This window comes from Macaca fascicularis, chromosome 7 (assembly GCF_037993035.2).
Source record: "Macaca fascicularis isolate 582-1 chromosome 7, T2T-MFA8v1.1".
Lineage (NCBI taxonomy): Eukaryota > Metazoa > Chordata > Mammalia > Primates > Cercopithecidae > Macaca > Macaca fascicularis.
Window position 1 is genome coordinate 148,245,975 of NC_088381.1, and position 18,274 is coordinate 148,264,248.

Genomic DNA, 18,274 nt, shown 5'->3' on the forward strand with positions numbered 1-18,274 from the left:
AAAATCATAGGAATATGCACATTGTAATATCTAGTCCAAACTAGAAACAGGTTGGAGAAGATGAGCTGAAAAATGCCCAAAAATTCAATTCCCTTTATGATTCATTTATTTTAAGACAGAAAGCATGTTTTAAATTCACCTACCAAAATCTTAATATTTGTATTACTTATTTAGACCACAAAACAATGTTTGTTTACTGTATACTTTGGAAAACAATTAAGGAAAAAATTAAAATCTTCAACAATATTTCTACCTAGATAATCATAGCTAACCTTTTGACATGTGTGCTCATTATATTTTTCATAAATATATTTATGTAAACTTAAATAAAATTGGAACTATACTATGCACATTGTCATGTAAATTAACCTTCCATTTTATTGTCTTAAACACTTGTCCAAATGATTACTCTCCTAAAAGACGAACTTTAATGGCTGCATAGAACCTCGCCATAACTATACTCTAAATAATTCAATTGATAATTCATTGTTGGTCATTTAAATTGTTTGCAATTATAGTGATGTTACAATAAGCATCCTTGACATAATTTTGAGAATGTATCAGATTTTTTTTTAGACTGAGCACATAGCAGAATTATTAGGTTGAAGGATATAAACATTTTTAAGATATGTAATATATATTGCTAACCTTTGCCCATTAAGGTTGAGCCAATTTGCCTTCCTGCTAACAGTACACAATAACCCTATGCTGACTAAGAAACAAAATGTAAACCCTTAGGTAATGCTACATAACAATTTCTGCTCTGACTACAACCAAATAAGGAGAGAGCAAAAAGAATAAAGTAGTAATAAATAAATGAAGAAAGCATAGATTTTCTTAAATTAGTGAGCATTCTAAATTGGTATATTTACACGTAGGTTCAATAGGTTTCATTCTAATACTTGTTAAACTTTTCTTTTTCTTTTTCTTTTTTTTTTTTTACTGTAACCCTTTTAAAAAGTGGTATAGAATGGCCAGGCTTGGTGGCTCATGCCTGCAATCCCAGCACTTTGGGAGGCTGAGGCAGGCAGATCACTTGAGGTCAGGAGTTTGAGATCAGCCTGGCCAACATGGTAAAACCCCATCTCTATTAAAAATACAAAAATCAGCCAGGCATGGTGGCCCCTGCCTGTAATCCCAGCTATTTGGGAGGCTGAGGCAGGAGAATCACTTGAATACAGGAGGTGAGGGTTGCAGTGAGCCGAGATCATGCCACTGCACTGCCTGGGTGACAGAGTGAGATTCTGTCTTTAAAAAAAAAAAAAGAAGGCAGACAAAATCAAAATTTTTTTTAAAAAAGTGGTATAGATAACTAGAATGGGTCATGGAGTGAGACAGAAGTGGGTTCAAGTCCTGGTTCTCCAATTTGAAACTGTGGATGAATTACTTAAACCCTGTGACATTAAACTCATTCATAAAAGCACACTTCTCAAAATTTGGGGAAAACCTACCTGAGCTGATGGATGAATGCTGCATAGCACCGTGCTTGATTCTTTGCAGGTCTGCACTCCTCGCAATCTTCCATCTACCTTAAATGTGTTCTATTTATGTTCTTTTGAAAAATACAATTTTTCAAAATATGCTGAAAAATTGGGAATATGCTGGCAAATTGTTGAAATGAATTCAAAACTCGTCGTGTCTATTCTTCTTTTGTTAGTTTTCTTTCAGCAGGAAAGATTAAGAGATGAGCCATAAATGCTGACAAAAATATTTAGGAAAAAGCTTCATTTGGCCAATGTTTTAAAAATTGACATCACCGGTTCAAACTGGGAAAAGGCAAGATCTGCTCAGCAAATACCAACTGTGTTGGCCAAACCTTTGTTCCTCTTCCTCCATTAAATCTCTGTGGTTACCAAGATTACATTCTTCTCAAAGGATCCATCCTCTAAAACAGTCATTTTTAGTTTCTTTGTCCTCATTGTTTTTTTATATTTTCTCAGATCTTCTCTGATGATTAATCTTTCCCATAAAGCCCATGCATCCTAATTTCTTGCCTTCTGCTCCATTTTGTGACCTAAATTCCATCAGGCAGTAGGGGTGGGGGGCCAAAAAGCTTATAATGAGATATACTGAAAGATAAAGTGGTAGAGACTTTTCTAATATGCTGATGAATAGCTAACATAATTGACTCAAACATATGAACAAAAGAAAGTCATGAGAACTAAAAATGTGTGGGCAATGAAATACGTCATAAACAGAGGGGATCAACCTAATGAGTCATGGTACCACACTGTCTGAACATTAGAATATTAGAATATGATTGAGAGAAGAAAATAGCTGCATTTCTACTTTTTGCTCCAGAAACTTCATTTTTTTCATTGTGGATAAATTAAGCTTTAACATTTTTTAAATCTTAATACAAAGCATGAGTGTATATGTTGACTCATGCCATCTTATCAGCATGTAACGTTCACACAAAGTTACCCTTGGGAATCAGCATCCCATTCAAGAAAGCTACAAACTGATCAAATGTTCAACTTGGCCACTGAAATGGCACAAACATGAGTGCATTTCAAGGGCTAATACTGAGTTCTTTGTCCTTCAGGTTTACATAAATTTAAGTGATTGTCGTAAAAGGAATGTATTAGGCTGTCAATATTGATGAAGCTTACCATAGTAAAACAACAAAGAAAAAAATAGGGTAAGAGATTTGTTCTGCATAATTATTAGAAAATAGGTGCCGCTAACATATCATTTTTCCCAATAAAGTCCATTTTCAGTCTATAATATAAGTCAGATCATAACTTGCCAAACCTCAAGGGAGCTTTAAAGGTAAAGATAAAAGACACACCATATCCCTGGGCCCAACATTGTGACTTTGTGATACCAACACACAGAGATAATCTGCAATAAAATCCATTGGTCTCATATTTGAATGTCTATTGTTTGTTTTTCAAATATCAACCATAATTTAGTGCTAGAAGTTATTCAAAGACAACAATTTATACAAATTATGAAAGTCAAGATAATATTCACTAAGAAGGTCATCATCCCAAACATTTAAACTTGAATAGAAAACACAATCTTCTATCTGTGTACAGGAGACACTATTGGTGGCCTAATAGCCATCATCATTTTTTGTGCTAAGAGAACCTTGGTTTTATTCTTATCTAGGAGAAGAAATGTTTTCAGAGAGGGCGAGAACTTCTCTAGACTGATCATTGTTCTAAATTAATCATGATCATTCCAGTTCTTTTAGCCAGTGATTATTTGGGAGTGGTCATCTGAGCTAGTTCTAGCCAATGAGACATAAGAATTAAGCTCTGAGAGCAGGCTTCTGAAAAATGTTTCCTGGCCTCATTTAAAAAAATAAGAAAAAGGTATAAAAAGAGAAACTCCCATTCTGCATTTGGATGCTGCCAAGGGAGAACAAATTGCAAAAGCCAACTTGTAATCACAAGAGAGATGTGAGGACAAAAGTCATCAAGCCAAGTATGGTAGGATGAAAAAGCAAAACCGTAGGGTGATGAAGACACCCTTATAATATTGAATGAATCTTGGAATTTCCCACCTTCAGATTTCTTTAGTGATATAATGCTTTGTTTGTTTGTTTGATGCTGCTGTTTAAGCTACTTTTAATTAACTATTATGTTACTTTTAGCTGAGGTAATCATAAATATTACAACTGGGTAGATATCATTCATTTCCAGGAAGGGACAGAGACGTCACACCTACTTAGGCTTTAACTTAATCCCTTTGTCACTGTGCCTTTGTTCATTATGATCTTTCCATCTGGAACACCCTTTCTCTCTTTCTCCACTGAAATTATTGGCCGAGTATTTTTTCTTCTGTAATGCTGTTCTATACTTCCCTGGTAGAATGAGTTGCTGCATTATATGTGTTCCTGTATAATTTAGCCACTATCATTATTATTGCTCTTATCACAATTAAGTAAACATTGCACATGCATTCTGTGCCAGACATTGTGCTAAATGCCTTATGTGCTTTACATGAATGATGTCTTCTGGTAGATTGTATTATTTGTTCATAAATATTGATTCTTTTCTCACCTGTGCCAAGCTCCTAGGAAGATGTGTATTCTTCCCTGTCCATTGATTTTTGGGCTTGGCGGTGTGCCTTGATCTGCCCAATGAAATCCGAGTAGACCAGATGCACCTTCTGTCTGACAGAAACTTTAAACACCCTTATATAGTCTGGCTCCGTCTCTCTTAATCCTCTCTTCACCATGGCAACAGGATGCCCCAACATGCTCCTTTAACATGGCTTCCAGAATGAGCAGACACATGGAACCCAGCAGAGCCTAATCAAGTTGAACAAAACTGCAGATAATCTTCAACCTTTGTGTGATGAGTGCAAGAAACACAAACTGGCTTTAGTAAGCCACTGAGATAATGGGCATAAACTAATACAATGTGATATAATATAAATCTCATAACTATATGTAGCATTTATTATTATTATCCCATTTAACAGTGGAGAAAACCAATCATAGTTACAAGACTTAGACTTTCTTCCCAATAATAAGATGGATATCCGTTTCTCTCCCACTACCCATAACTCCTTAAGGATAAGGACTGTGTGTTTTTTAGCTTTATTTTCCCAACACATAGAACATTGTATGCTTGATGAATTATGTTGTTGGAAAGAATAGTTCCCTAGAGCACATTTATATTATTAGCACACCTTCATGACCTATATTTTACATACCCTGATACCAATAGTTTGGATAATTCACTTTTTCCTCCCCAATGTCCTTTCATTTTAAATACAAAATGAATCCCTTGTATAATACTTGGTAAGCATAAATTAAATAATATATAGTGTAGTCCTATGTCTTAACTTCATGGAGTACATGCCAGAAAAAAAATCTTAAAAATTCATCTTGACAAAAAGCTAGATATTTTTAATAAAATATCTTTTTAGTCAATTGTTGGCCTACTTGTTACACAGGTTTGTGAGCAATTGAACAAAATAAGATACTTTGTGAATTGCTTTTAAATATTAATGATATCTTTAATTCAGTAAAATCTGGTTTGAAAAGATGCCTGATAGTTTGGAAGTTGAATTCACAAAGTTTAATGATTAATTAGATATAGATGGGGAAGAGGGAATTAAAAATGTATACAGGATGTATTAGTTATGGTTTTCCAGAGAAACAAAAGAACTAAGAGAGAGAGAGAGATTATAAGACATTGGCTTATATAATTGTGATGGCTGAAAAGTCACAATGTCTGTAGTTGGCAAGCTAGAGACCCAGGAGAGCTGATGTGTAGTTCTGGTCCAAATCCAAAGGCCTGAGAACCAGGGGAGCAGATGGTGCAAGTTTCAGTTTGAAAACCAGCAGGCTCAAGACCCAAGAAGAGCCAATGTTTCAGTGTAAGTCCAAAGGCCAGAGAAGAGCAATGTCCCAGCTGAAGCAGTCAGACAGAAGACATTTCCTCTTACTTGGTCTTTTTATTATATTCAGGTCTTCAAATGATTAGATGAAGGTCATCTGCATTATAGAGGGCAATCTGTTTTATTTAGTGTCAATTCAAATGTTAATCTTATGCAGATGCACCATCATAGACACACCCAGAATAATGTTTGACAAATGTCTGGGCCCCCATGGCCCAGTCAGGCTGACCCATGAAATTGACCTTCACAGAGGGTTCTTTCATTTAACAAAAATGCACTCAATGTGTTGAATCACTACTCTATGTTTTAAATAAATCTTTCTTTCAACATCCCTGAAGAAATTAAATTTTCATCCTTCATCAAAAAAACTTTAAAGTAATCTTAGAAATTATACTTTCCTACTGCATCATTTATACAAATGAGAAAAATAAGGCTCTAAGCAACATACTTTTATTGGTAAAAGTAGAGGTAAGACTAGAGCCAAGGTCAAGAACAAATGTTACTTCTATTATACTGCACAGTTCCACATCTCCTTCTAAGTATTTGATTTTAAATCCCAGTCCCAGAAGGAAGAAGAAATTAATAGATACACATACATACATAAGCCTTGTGGGGTGTTTATCTTGTTACAATTACATATACATAAGCGCTTCTGAACATAGGGAGAGAGAAAAGCTTTATTATAGCTTCCAAGCAATAGGAAAACACATTTTAGATATAAAAGACAAGATTCCTATAGATAAAAATGCATCCTTTCCAGTTTTTCATCCATTAGAGAGAAATATAATAAAACATCCAATTTCTTTTCTTGAATGAACCATTTCAGAAGTTTAATTTTTCTTGCTAAAATCCAAGTAACCCAATGATGTTCATCTAAAAATGAGGGCAAAAGGTATTACATTCATCAGCATATAAATGACTTTTCTAGGATGTGAAGATGCATTACAGCAAAAGACGTTCACAGTTTCAAATGTTATTACTTACCAAGGAAAATAAATAAAGTTAAGTTTTTCCTACTATCATTATGGACTATTTCACTGAACTGTTCTTGATATTATCATATTCTGTTTCATAATACTCCCCCAGAGAAACTAAATATAAAATAATATACATAACTCAATATTCCTCAGAATCACATTTCTTCTCTCATTGTTTCCCTAAACAATCCTGTTAGAAACAAAATATCTTTAGTAATTGATCTACAGCAATTGAACACAAGTGGCACCAGCTCAGAGTGAATTTCAAAATGGCTGCCATCTTGTTTCCATTCCACTGGAAATGCAACGCAATCATGAGATAAATCATACTAGAGATAAATGTCAGTAAATGCTTATATAATTTTATATGCTTTAATTTTAATACATAGAGAGTTCCAAACTATCATTTTATTATCTTAGGAGTTGTTAATAAAAATATGTTACCAGGCAAAATTATCTCTTATAAATTGACCATAGGTCAACTGTTTATTTATGCACTCATCTAATTATTTAACAAACATCTATTGGTAGGCTAACAAGGGTCAGATGCTGAATTTGGTACTATTAAAGCAGATATTTTAAAAGCTGAACTCATGAAACATACTGACTAATTGGATGTGAGTAGAGAAGGAGAAATTATATGAATAAACTATGGCTCCTACCTTAAAATAGAGTACAGTATGTGGGGAGGGCTAAGCAAATAATACAGTTCACATATAATAATCTATGAAAGTAAGGTGAGAAGACAACTATCAGCCTGATGAAGATTCAGATGACTACTCAAAGATGATGACATTTGAAGCTTATCTTTATCCATTAGTGAAGAAAAATGAGGCTATTACTGAGAGTATGAAAAAAAATTAAGGTATAGAGTTATAAAATAACGTATACTTTTTGTTTTAAAACTATAGTTTTAAATAGCAATGTTCAAAAAGAAAATAGTGTGTGTGGGCTGGAAAAGTAGGCTGGGACTAATCTATATGCTGTGTTGATACATTTAAATACATTTATTCAGCAATGGATAATACTGAAAGTTTTTACACTGCGGTGTGATAAAACCAATTAAGAGTCCTAAAAATCAGTAGAAGGAGGAATGAAAGAGACTTGAGGCAATGATAACAGGCAACAATTATAATAATCTAGGAGACCACGATGAGCAACTGAAGTAAACAATGGAAATGAAGGGGCAGGATCCAGAAGTACAGCTGATTCTCGTTACTTGCAAGGTCCATATCTCTAAGTTTGCTTACCCACTAAAATTTATTTGTAACCCCCAAAATGAACACTCATGGCGACTTCTGCAGTCATTTGCAGACATGCACAGAGTAGTGAAAATTTTGAGTTGCCAAATATGTACATTCCAAGCTGAGGAGAGGAGTTTGTGAGGTTCATCTTCTGTGGTTATCTGGAAGTTTTAGGTAAAATGAATGCATTTCTTTATCAATGCCATCTAGAAAACTGGATTTAAAGTACTATTTAAATTCTAAAAAAAGAAATTTCACTGCTACAAATAAAGCTTAAGTTGTTGTTTTGTATTCTTTCATTCAACAAATTTTGCTGGGCACATATCATGTGTAAGACATTATTCTAGACACTGGAGATACGGCAATTAAACATACAGACCGTAATTGCTATCCCCATAGTGATTACATTCTAGCATGCCATGTCTCCCAAGAAAGGGAAATGGCGTTATCCAAATAAATGTAAGTGAGTATATGATACATGAAAGTTAGACAATTAACAGAATGAAATATAAAATAATGAGGGGGTCTCCCAAAACCATGGTAGGGATAAGAACAGAGTCTCCAAAAATCACAGTAAAGAATGGTGAGAATGAACTTACTAAAACAAATGAAAGTAACATGTAAGGAACACTTCTGGAAGTCTGTGGTGGATGGAATGGTAGGGAAGGTGGGATTCTACTTGCACATTTGAAAATTATACAAATTTTCAACTGGCATATAAGCCTTTTAAAGTATCAACTATGTATTATATCCCTTTAGCAAACCCTAATAATCGTAGAATAGAGATGAATCCATCTAATTAATTACCTCAAGGGCGTCCCTATATGCCCCTCAAGGATGGCTAAATAAGAAGATTCATAAAGCTTCTTATTTCAGAATCAGAGAGATTCAGTCATCCTAGAGTGGTATGACCCTGGGGTTGAATTACAGTGTGAAACATGAAAATGCATCTTCAACCTTTAAACTGAGTGACAGCTGAGGATAGATACAAGACTGGCAGAACTGTTAATGAATTTTGTAACATGGCTGAGTACCTACAAATACATTATTAATAATATAATGCGATTTGGCAGTTATTGCAATGCATAATGATGGTAACCGATTTGTAGAAATTTATAGACACATGTTATTGTGTGTGTATATATGCACACACACACATATATATGTATGTGTGTGTATATGTATTATTTGATACATAATTTTGTTTGAATGCATTTAATTTTAATCCTGGGAATCTAAGAAGATCAAAGCATCATAAAACACTTTGTTAGTTAATTCATAATCTGTTCATCATGAACTTTCAATAGATCAGAGAAAGGCTAAACAAAAGGAGAAATGATATATTAGGCAAAAGCTAATATACGTGGTACTGCAAAGTTTATGTTTAATTGACTAGAAAAAATAAATTTTCTTGATTGCCTTATTTTTATAAATCTTTAAATAATTGATGCATTATGAATTATTCTTATACATTTACTATAGCAAATTCCAAATAACCTTTACTTCACTTTACCTACCAATTTTGTAGTAAATACTTGGAAGATATAAAACTAATTTTAATAGTATTCACACTTAACACTTACATGACTATTCTTAATTAATCTGAATTAGTAAGATTTGATGTCATTTCTATTTAGCTGCTAGTTGGCAGGGTTTAATTTTTCCACACATACTGGATACTATTGGATGAATAATTAACTTTTACTAGTCAGCTTCAATAATTTTACCCATTTGAGATACCAAACTATTTTGATTTTTCTTCTCTATAAAAACAGACTATCCAAATTACTTACATCAGAAAAGTAGTTGTCAAAATGTTTCAAAAGCATTAAGCTAGATTTTTGACTCTGTAGAGACAGCTGTTAATTTATTCATACTAGGATATTGAAATCTCAATGCTACCATTTACCTTTTGAAGTATTTGCCAGAAAAACAAAAGTCAAACCCAGAATGAAAATCCACTATTTTATTTATGAATAAATAATGTGAAAGAAGAGTTTCTGTGTAAGTTAAAAGAAGAAGACAGGGTTTAAAAAAATATATCTGAACATCAACCTAATCAAAAGCAGAGACAGCTAGATATTTGTGATAGAGACAAGTGAGAAGTCATTTCAAAAGTGATATCAATTAATCTGGCTAAGGCTATGGTCTGAATGTTTTTGTACCCCCACAATTCACATGTTAAAAAGCCAGTTACCAAGGTGATGGTATTACAAGGTGGGGCCTTTAGGATGTGATTAGGTTGTGAGGGCTCCACCCATGTGAATGGGATTAATGCCCTCATAGAAGAGGCGTCAGAGTGGGCCCTTCCCCTTTTGCCTAGCGAGGCTCCAACATGGAGGTGCCATCCATGAGGAACCCGCCCTCACCAGACAACAAGTCGGCTGGCACCTTGATCTTGGACTATCCAGACTCCAGAACCATGAGCAATAAATTCTGTTGATTATAAAGTACCTAGTCTCTGGTATTCTGTTGTAGCAGCCTGAAAAGACTAAGATAGCTACCCACCGACCAAAATAGCTAACATGAAAAGACAGAAAAATACCAAAAGGGTACACTAGTGAGAATGTGAATAAATATCCATTTTCAGGTTTTTGTGTGGTCATAAGTTTTCATCTCCTTTTGGTAAATACCAATGAGTGTAGTCGGTGGGTCATATGGTAAGAATATGTCTATTTTTATAGGAAATTAGGAGTATCTTTTCATATGCTTGTTTTCCATCTTCAGATCTTCATTGGTGAAGTATTCATTAAGGCCTTTGGCCCATTTTTTAAATTGGGTTGTTTGTTATTTCATTGTTGAGTTTTAAGAGTTCTTTGTACATTGTGGATAACTGTCTCTTATGGTTATGTCTTCCACAAATATTTTCTCTCAGTCTGTAGCTTGTTTCCTCATTCCCTTGAATCTATGTACTTTTCAGTGTTTGCATTACATCACTTACTTCGTATTTAGCTATTTATCTTTTTTTATTGTGGTAAGTATCCATAATATAACATTTGCCATTTTAAAGATTTAAAAAAAAAATTTAAATTATACTTTAAGTTCTGTGACACATGTGCAGAATGTGCAGGTTTGTTACATAGGTATACATGTGCCATGGTGGTTTGCTGCACCCATCAACCAGGCATATTCATTAGGTATTTCTACTAATGCTATCCCTCTCCTAACCCCCCACTCACTGACAGGCCCCGGTATGTGGTGTTCCCTGCCCTGTGTCCATGTGCTGTCATTGTTCAGCTCCCACTTATGAGTGAGAACATGCAGTGTTTGGTTTTCTGTTCTTGTGTTAGTTTGCTGAGAATGATGGTTTCCAGCTTCTTCCATGTCCCTGCAAAGGACATGAACTCATCCATTTTTATGGTTGCATAGTATTCCATAGTGTATATGTACCACATTTTCTTAATCCAGTCTGTCATTGATGGACATTTGGGTTGATTCCAAGTCTTTGCTATTGTGAACAGTGCTGCAATAAACACATGTGTGCAAGTGTCTTTATGGTAGCATGATTTATAATCCCTTGGGTATATACCCAGTAATGGGATCACTGGATCAAATGGTATTTCTAGTTCTAGATCCTTGAGGAATCGCCACACTGTCTTCCACAATGGCTGAACTATTTTACACTCCCACTAATATGTAAAAGCATTCCTATTTCTCCACATCATCTCCAGCATCTGTTGTTTCCTGACTTTTTAATGATCGCCACTCTAACTGGTGTGATTTTAATGATTTTTAAATGCACTGTTTGGTGACATTAAGTACTTTCCAATTGTTACGCAGTCATCACTGCTAACCAGCTCCAGAATGTTTTCATCATCCAAAACTGAAACACTATACCCATTTAAACAATAACTCCCCATTAACCCTTCTCCCCCAGGCCCTTGGAACCACTATTCTACCTTGTGTGTCTATGCATTTGACTATTCTACCTACCTCATATAAGTGGAGTCATACCATATTTGTTCTTTGTGTTTGACTTTTTTTATTTAGCATAATGTCTTCAAGGTTTATCCATGTTGTAGCATGTGTCAGAATTTCATTCCTCTTTTAGGCTGAATAATGTTTCATTGTATGCCATCAGTTTTAAATGTCATATAAATTGCCATTACATCAAATCCATCAGGTCAGACATACTTGATTAACTGATAACTTGTAAAATACCATAAGCGACCCAACATTCACCAACAAATGTACAAATGAAGAAAATGTGGTACGTATACATATACACAATGGAGTACTATTCTGTCATAAAAAGAATGAAATCCATTATTTGCAACAATGTGGATGAAACTAGAGATCATTATTTTAAGTGAAATAAGCCAGGCACAGAAAGACAAACATCACATGTTCTCATTTACTTGTGGGATCTAAAAATCAACATAATTGAATTCATGGACAGAGAGGAGAAGGATGGTTACCTGAGGCTGGGAAGGATAGTGGGGCGCCAGGGGAGAGATCAGGATGGTTAATGGGAACAACAACAAAAAAAAAATAGAAAGACTGATAAGACCCACTATTTGATAGAACAACAGAGTGACTACAGTCAATAACTTAATTGTACATTTTAAATAACTTAAAGCGCGTAATTGGATTGTTTGTAACTCAAAGGATAAGTGCTTGAAAGGGTGGATACCCCATTCTCCATGATGTGCTTATATCTCATTGCATGCCCATAATCAAAACATCTCATGTATGCCATAAATATATACACCTATATTATTTACATAATCAGTAATTATGTACCCACAAACGATTTTAAAAGGCCAGGTGTGGTGGCTCACGCCTGTAATCCCAGCACTTTGGAAGGCTGAGGCGGGCAGATCACGAGGTCAGGTGTTCGAGAACACCCTGGCCAACATGGTGAAACCCTGTCTTTACTAAAAATACAAAACTTAGCTGGGTGTGGTGGCGTGCCTGTAATCCCAGCTACTCAGGAGGCTGAGGCAGGAGAATCCCTTGAACCAGGGAGTCAGAGGTTGCAGTGAGTTGAGATGGCGCCACTGCACTCCAGCCTTCGAAACAGAGCAAGACTCCATCTCAAACAAAACAAAACAAAACAAAACAAAACAAAAAAAATTAGAAAACACAACCAAATTGGCCTGTGTAAATAATGTATACCTTCCTATTATTATTCCTTGCCCTCAAGGGTCTCCCTTCCTTACTTCCAACATGTAATTTATTCTATACAGACTATTTTTAAACTCAAATATTCCTGAAAAAGAGTAACTTATTTTAAAAAAGCATCTTGAGGTGGTTTACATTTATTGCTTTCCTTTATGACAAGAGAGACCTTAAGAGGAAGGGAAATAAAACATTTCTTCTGTTTTTACTGCTTTGTGTCATTTAATGCTCAAACCAGGTTAATATTTTCCTCTTGAATATGAGGAAACAGAGACAGGTTAAGCAACTGAGACCAGATGAACAACTTGTATGTGGGAAACTGGGTTTTGTTTTCAGGAATAATGCTTTCCTACTGTACCATGCTGCCTACCAGGAAGAGACATAATTCATGAAAGAAGGAAAAGAAAGGGAATACAAAAGAACAACTAACTCTAATTTTTTCCAAAACTAGCCTAGGCTATCAGTGTAACTGATCTCTTTCACTGAAGTTGTTCTGGGGTGTGAAATGGCTGATGTAAAACATATCAAAACTAATGTAGATATTTAATCTATATTGAACTATCCCTACCAAAAAACATATATACTTACAGAAAGAAAAAAAAAAAAAAAAAAAGCAACTGAATCCTTTTGTAACTGTATAACTATTATGGGAAAAGTGCCTAATTGATCCATCTGAAGAAATCCTCTGCCTCTAGCCATTATGCCTGCAGCACCTCCTATGAATGGCCTCTTTCCTATGAACAAGAAGCATTTAGGAAATTCTTTCCTAACACAGAGATTTACTTTTATTTTAGTTGTAGGACTTACATTTAGGTCTGCAATCACTACTATGAGTTCACTTTTGTGTATGATATTATGTAGGACCTAACATTCATCTTTTTGCAAATGGATAACGTTTGCTTACGTTTCCTAAGTCATTTCAGTGTTTCAAATTCTTGCTGTTAGTAATGTCTTGTGCAGGTATTAAAAAAATTCATCTTGCTGGTCACTAGGAATGATTTTTAGAGTAGGCGGAGACTAACTGGCCACTATCCTTCAAATACTAGAAGATTCTCGTTGAGCTTTCTTTCCCCAGGTGAAATAATTCTTTCATCCTATCTCCTAAAATAACCAGAATTTTCTCAGTATTTAGTAAGAAATGTAAGAAAGCAACAATTCATCTGAAACTATTTAGTATCAGCTCAGATTCATAATTGTCAAATAGATTTGCCAACATCAAACATAAACATAAAATTGGTTTTATGAGCTTAGTCCAAATTAAGCTAAAATAACCCAAACTGATATTTATTAAAATAGGAGAAGATGTAGCTATGTTACTCAGATTTTAAAACATATCTTATCATAGTATTTTAATTTTCTGGACTCACTTATAGAAAGAGAGATACAGATAAAGATAAAGATGGAGAGCTAGAGGAAAAATAGAAAGGTGTAGATCATAAATTCAGGCTCTTTCTGAAGAAAATATGAAACAGCTGCTAAAATTATTATAGGTAGCTATCACATAAAATATTCACATGTCACTTATTTTATTGTGTTTTGGAGGTTACCTCATTTTTAACAGCTTTACTGATATATAATTTGCATACCATATAGTTCACCTGTTTAAAGTATATAATTTAATGCATTTTAGTATATTTATAGAGTTGTGCAATCATCACCATTAGCTAATTTTAGAACGTTTTCATCACTCCATAAAGAAATTGCATGCCCTTTAGCAATCACTCTGTTTCCTCCCTTACTCCTGCATTCATCCCTAGGCAACACTGATCTGCTTTCTGTCTCTGTAGATTAGCTTATCCTGAACACTTCTTATAAAAAATCATGCAATAGTTGGTCTTTTGTGACTGACATTTTACCTAATGCAGTTTTTGAGGTTCATTTATATTGTGGCAAATAAGTGTATTATTCTTTTTTTTTTTTTTTTTCTTTTTCTTTTTGAGACGGAGTCTTGCTCTGTCGCCCAGGCTGGAGTGCAGCGGCGCCATCTTGGTTCACGGCACGCTGGACTTCCCGGGTTCAGGCCATTGTCCTGCCTCAGCCTCCCGAGTAGCTGGGACTACAGGCGCCTGCCACCACGCCCAGCTAATTTTTTGTATTTTTAGTAGACAGGATTTCACCGTGTTGGCCAAGATGGTCTCGATCTTCTGACCTCGTGATTCGCCCACCTCGGCCTCCCAAAGTGCTGGGATTACAGGCATGAGCCACTCCGCCCGGCTATTATTCTTTTTTATTGTAGAATAATATTCTCTTATATGGCTACACCACATTTTATTTTTCTACTCATCAAGTAATAAGCATTTTGGTTGTTACCCCTTTTTTGGCTATTACAAATAATGCTGCTATTTATGTTTGTATACAGTCTTGTGTGTGAACATAAGCTCCCATTTTTCTTGGGTAGATATCTAGGAGTGGAATTGCTGGGTCCTATGGTAACTCTATGCTTAACCTTTTGAGAAACTGCTAAACCATTTTCTAAAATGGCTTCTACTTTTATAATCAAATCACAATGTATAAGAGTTCCAGTTTCTCACATTTTCACTAATAATTGTGTCTGTTTTTGTTATAGCCATTCAGTTGGTGTGAAGTGGTATCTCATTGGGGTTCTGACTTGCATTTCAGTAATGATTAATGATTTTGAGCACGACTTTGTGTGTTTATCATTTTTATATTTCTTTGGAGAACTGCCTATTCAAATGCTTTGCCCATTTTTAAATTGGTTTGTTTGTTCTATTATTGTAAGAGTTCATATATTCTAGATTCAAGTCCCTTATCAGATACATGATGGGTAAATATTTTCTCTTAAAGTGTGGGTTGTCTTTTCACTTTCTTGATGGTGCTCTTTGAAGCATAAAAGTCTTAATTTTGATGTTCAGTTTACCAATTTTCTATTTTATCACCCATGCTTTGATTTCATTCCCAAGAAATCCTATCCTAAGACAGAGATTTACTTTTATTTTACTTGTAGGACTTACATTTAGGTCTGCAGTCACTACTATGAGTTCATTTTTGTGTATGATATTATGTAGGACCTAACATTCATCTTTTTGCAAATGGATAACCAGTTGTACCAGCACCATTTCTTGAAAAGAGTATTCTTTCCCCCACTGAATTGACTCATCTCTTTGCCAAAAATCAGTTAACCAAAAATATTAGATTAATTTCTAGATTATTAATTTTATTCCACCGATCTATATATTTATCCTGTGTCAGTACCACACTGGCTTGATTATTGTGTCTTACTATAGCAGGTTTTGAAACTGAAAGTATAAGTCCTCCAAGTTCATACACCTTTTTCATGATTGTCTTGGTTAGTCTGATCCCCTTGAATTTCCATATGAATTTTAGGATCAAGTTGTCAATTCTTCCAAAAAAGCCTAGATGGGATTTTGATAGGGATTACATTGAATCTGTAAGAGGTTAACTCTTTGATGTCTTTTATTAGATATACACTATAATGGTTATGATAAATGACTAATTATTTTGAATTTGATAAAAAGTTAAACAGATATGGTTGTACTTTATAAGTAGTTAGTTGGTAGCAATAACACAGCTAATTTCAAAAACATTACAACAAGGTTACATTTAGTGTTTGTGATCATTTTAACTTTAATATATTAAAAATTGCTTGAGATAAGACCTTTGAAAACCAAAAAACCCATTGCCATTAAAGGTCTTAAAATAGGTCTGGAATCAACTGTAAAGGAATCACATAAATTCTCAACTCTATAGAATGAAATAAAGCCTTGTATGTGTTTCACTGAAATGTAAACAAGTCACACGATACCTTTGTTGTGGTCTGTTACTCAACAATATAGAAGTCAAGTAATATTAGATTATACAATAGTCTAAGAAAAACCACTTCTCTCTTTGACCTAGTTTCAGAAGCATTTTCTCTTGGCTTTGAAGATGAATAAATATGCTTGCTAAAGTACTAGGTCAGGCCATTCACTCTTAGTAATGGGTTCTATTAATTATCCTTTAGTCCATGTTAAAGCAATTTTTAAATTTTAGTTGGAAAGAAGATGCTTTATTGTATAAGACTTTTAATTTCTCATTTACTTACTAAATGATTATATATTGATTGCTCAGGGGATCTTTCGTTATCTTTAGCCTTTGATTATCCTTTTTAATGTGAACGGTAACTTTACAGATATTCCCACAGCTAAACAAATATGCATTGAGATGTTTGAAAATAATTTTTTGTAGCCCCCCCCCTGGTTATTTCATAAAGTTTAAAGATGGGAATGACCATTTTCTTCAATGAAGGCTTTAAAAAAAATCAGCTATTATTATTCATTACATTTTTAAAGCACCATCATATTTATTATGTTAGCCAGATATAAAAGATAAATTTTTAAATTTTTGCCCTGTAACAGCTAAATGCAAAGTGTTAGCCACGATCCTTAGTTCCATTAAGACAGAAAATATCGGCGGAGATATGGTGAATACTTTATTTTCAAATTGGTTGCATTATCCTAGCTCCACAAGCACTGGAAATTTGAAGCTGAGTGGAGGGAATTCGTAATTTCATGTTCTTTGTCCAGAAAATGGTTCGGTGGTTGCTGAACGTCTTACTACTTGAACTATATCTTAAGTTGATAGGCTAATTGAACAACAAAAATTCTAAGGTAAGAATACATTTGCAAATATAGCATACCCCTACTGCTGTTTTGTAAAATGTGTAACTGGTTTTAGAAATGGTTAACTTATCAGTATCTAAAATATTATGCCTAAAGAAACTGGCAAGTTGTTTATCCTCTCAGTAGCTCAGTAATGATAATTAAAATTGAGCTTTATATACAAGGCAGTCAATAACATTAGTATGAATATCCAAATCATATGTAAACTTATCAGAGTATTCACAACTAAAATAAAAATACCAGAAGACTTCATTGACTCTTAAAAATGACTTTCTTATGAAAGAGAGTAAATAAACATTTATCAGTATGTGCCATTCTTTTGGTATATCGTAGAACGAATGGTGTTTTACAAAATATTTAGCTTAGAGGAATATTACTTTATTAAATTCAACAAAATATATCTTTAGCTTAAATAGTCAGTGATGATTTCTACAGTCATCTTTCAACCTGTTGCCCTCCCACTACTGTTACCTGTTTTTATGAGTCTTTCACAACCTTATGAGTAAAGGGATGAGAGAACACCTATGTTTTAGAGAAGTTATGTAAGTTAATTGAGGTCACGCTGCAAACAATGACAAATCCTTGATTCAAATTCAAATAGATCTAACTTAAAAATTACATTTTTTTATTATACCATTATACTACAATTTTCTGTACAGCCAGTAGCAATTATTACTGCTATCACTGCCAACATCATCACAATCTTGCCTCCTCATTTCTTGAGCTATACATCTAAAGCCTCCCATCAATGTAGGGTGCATGTTCGAGGGTAATTTAAGGAAGAATTGGGGCTCCTAGGGGTCAGAGCCTAACTTGAAAGTGACTTCAGATCTGTATATAAAAAAGCAATGGATGAGAATTTCTGCTCTGTGTAATAAAAGCCTCTGAGAAACAGGAATAAGTCCAAGTAAAATGAACAGGTAAAGACGGTGTG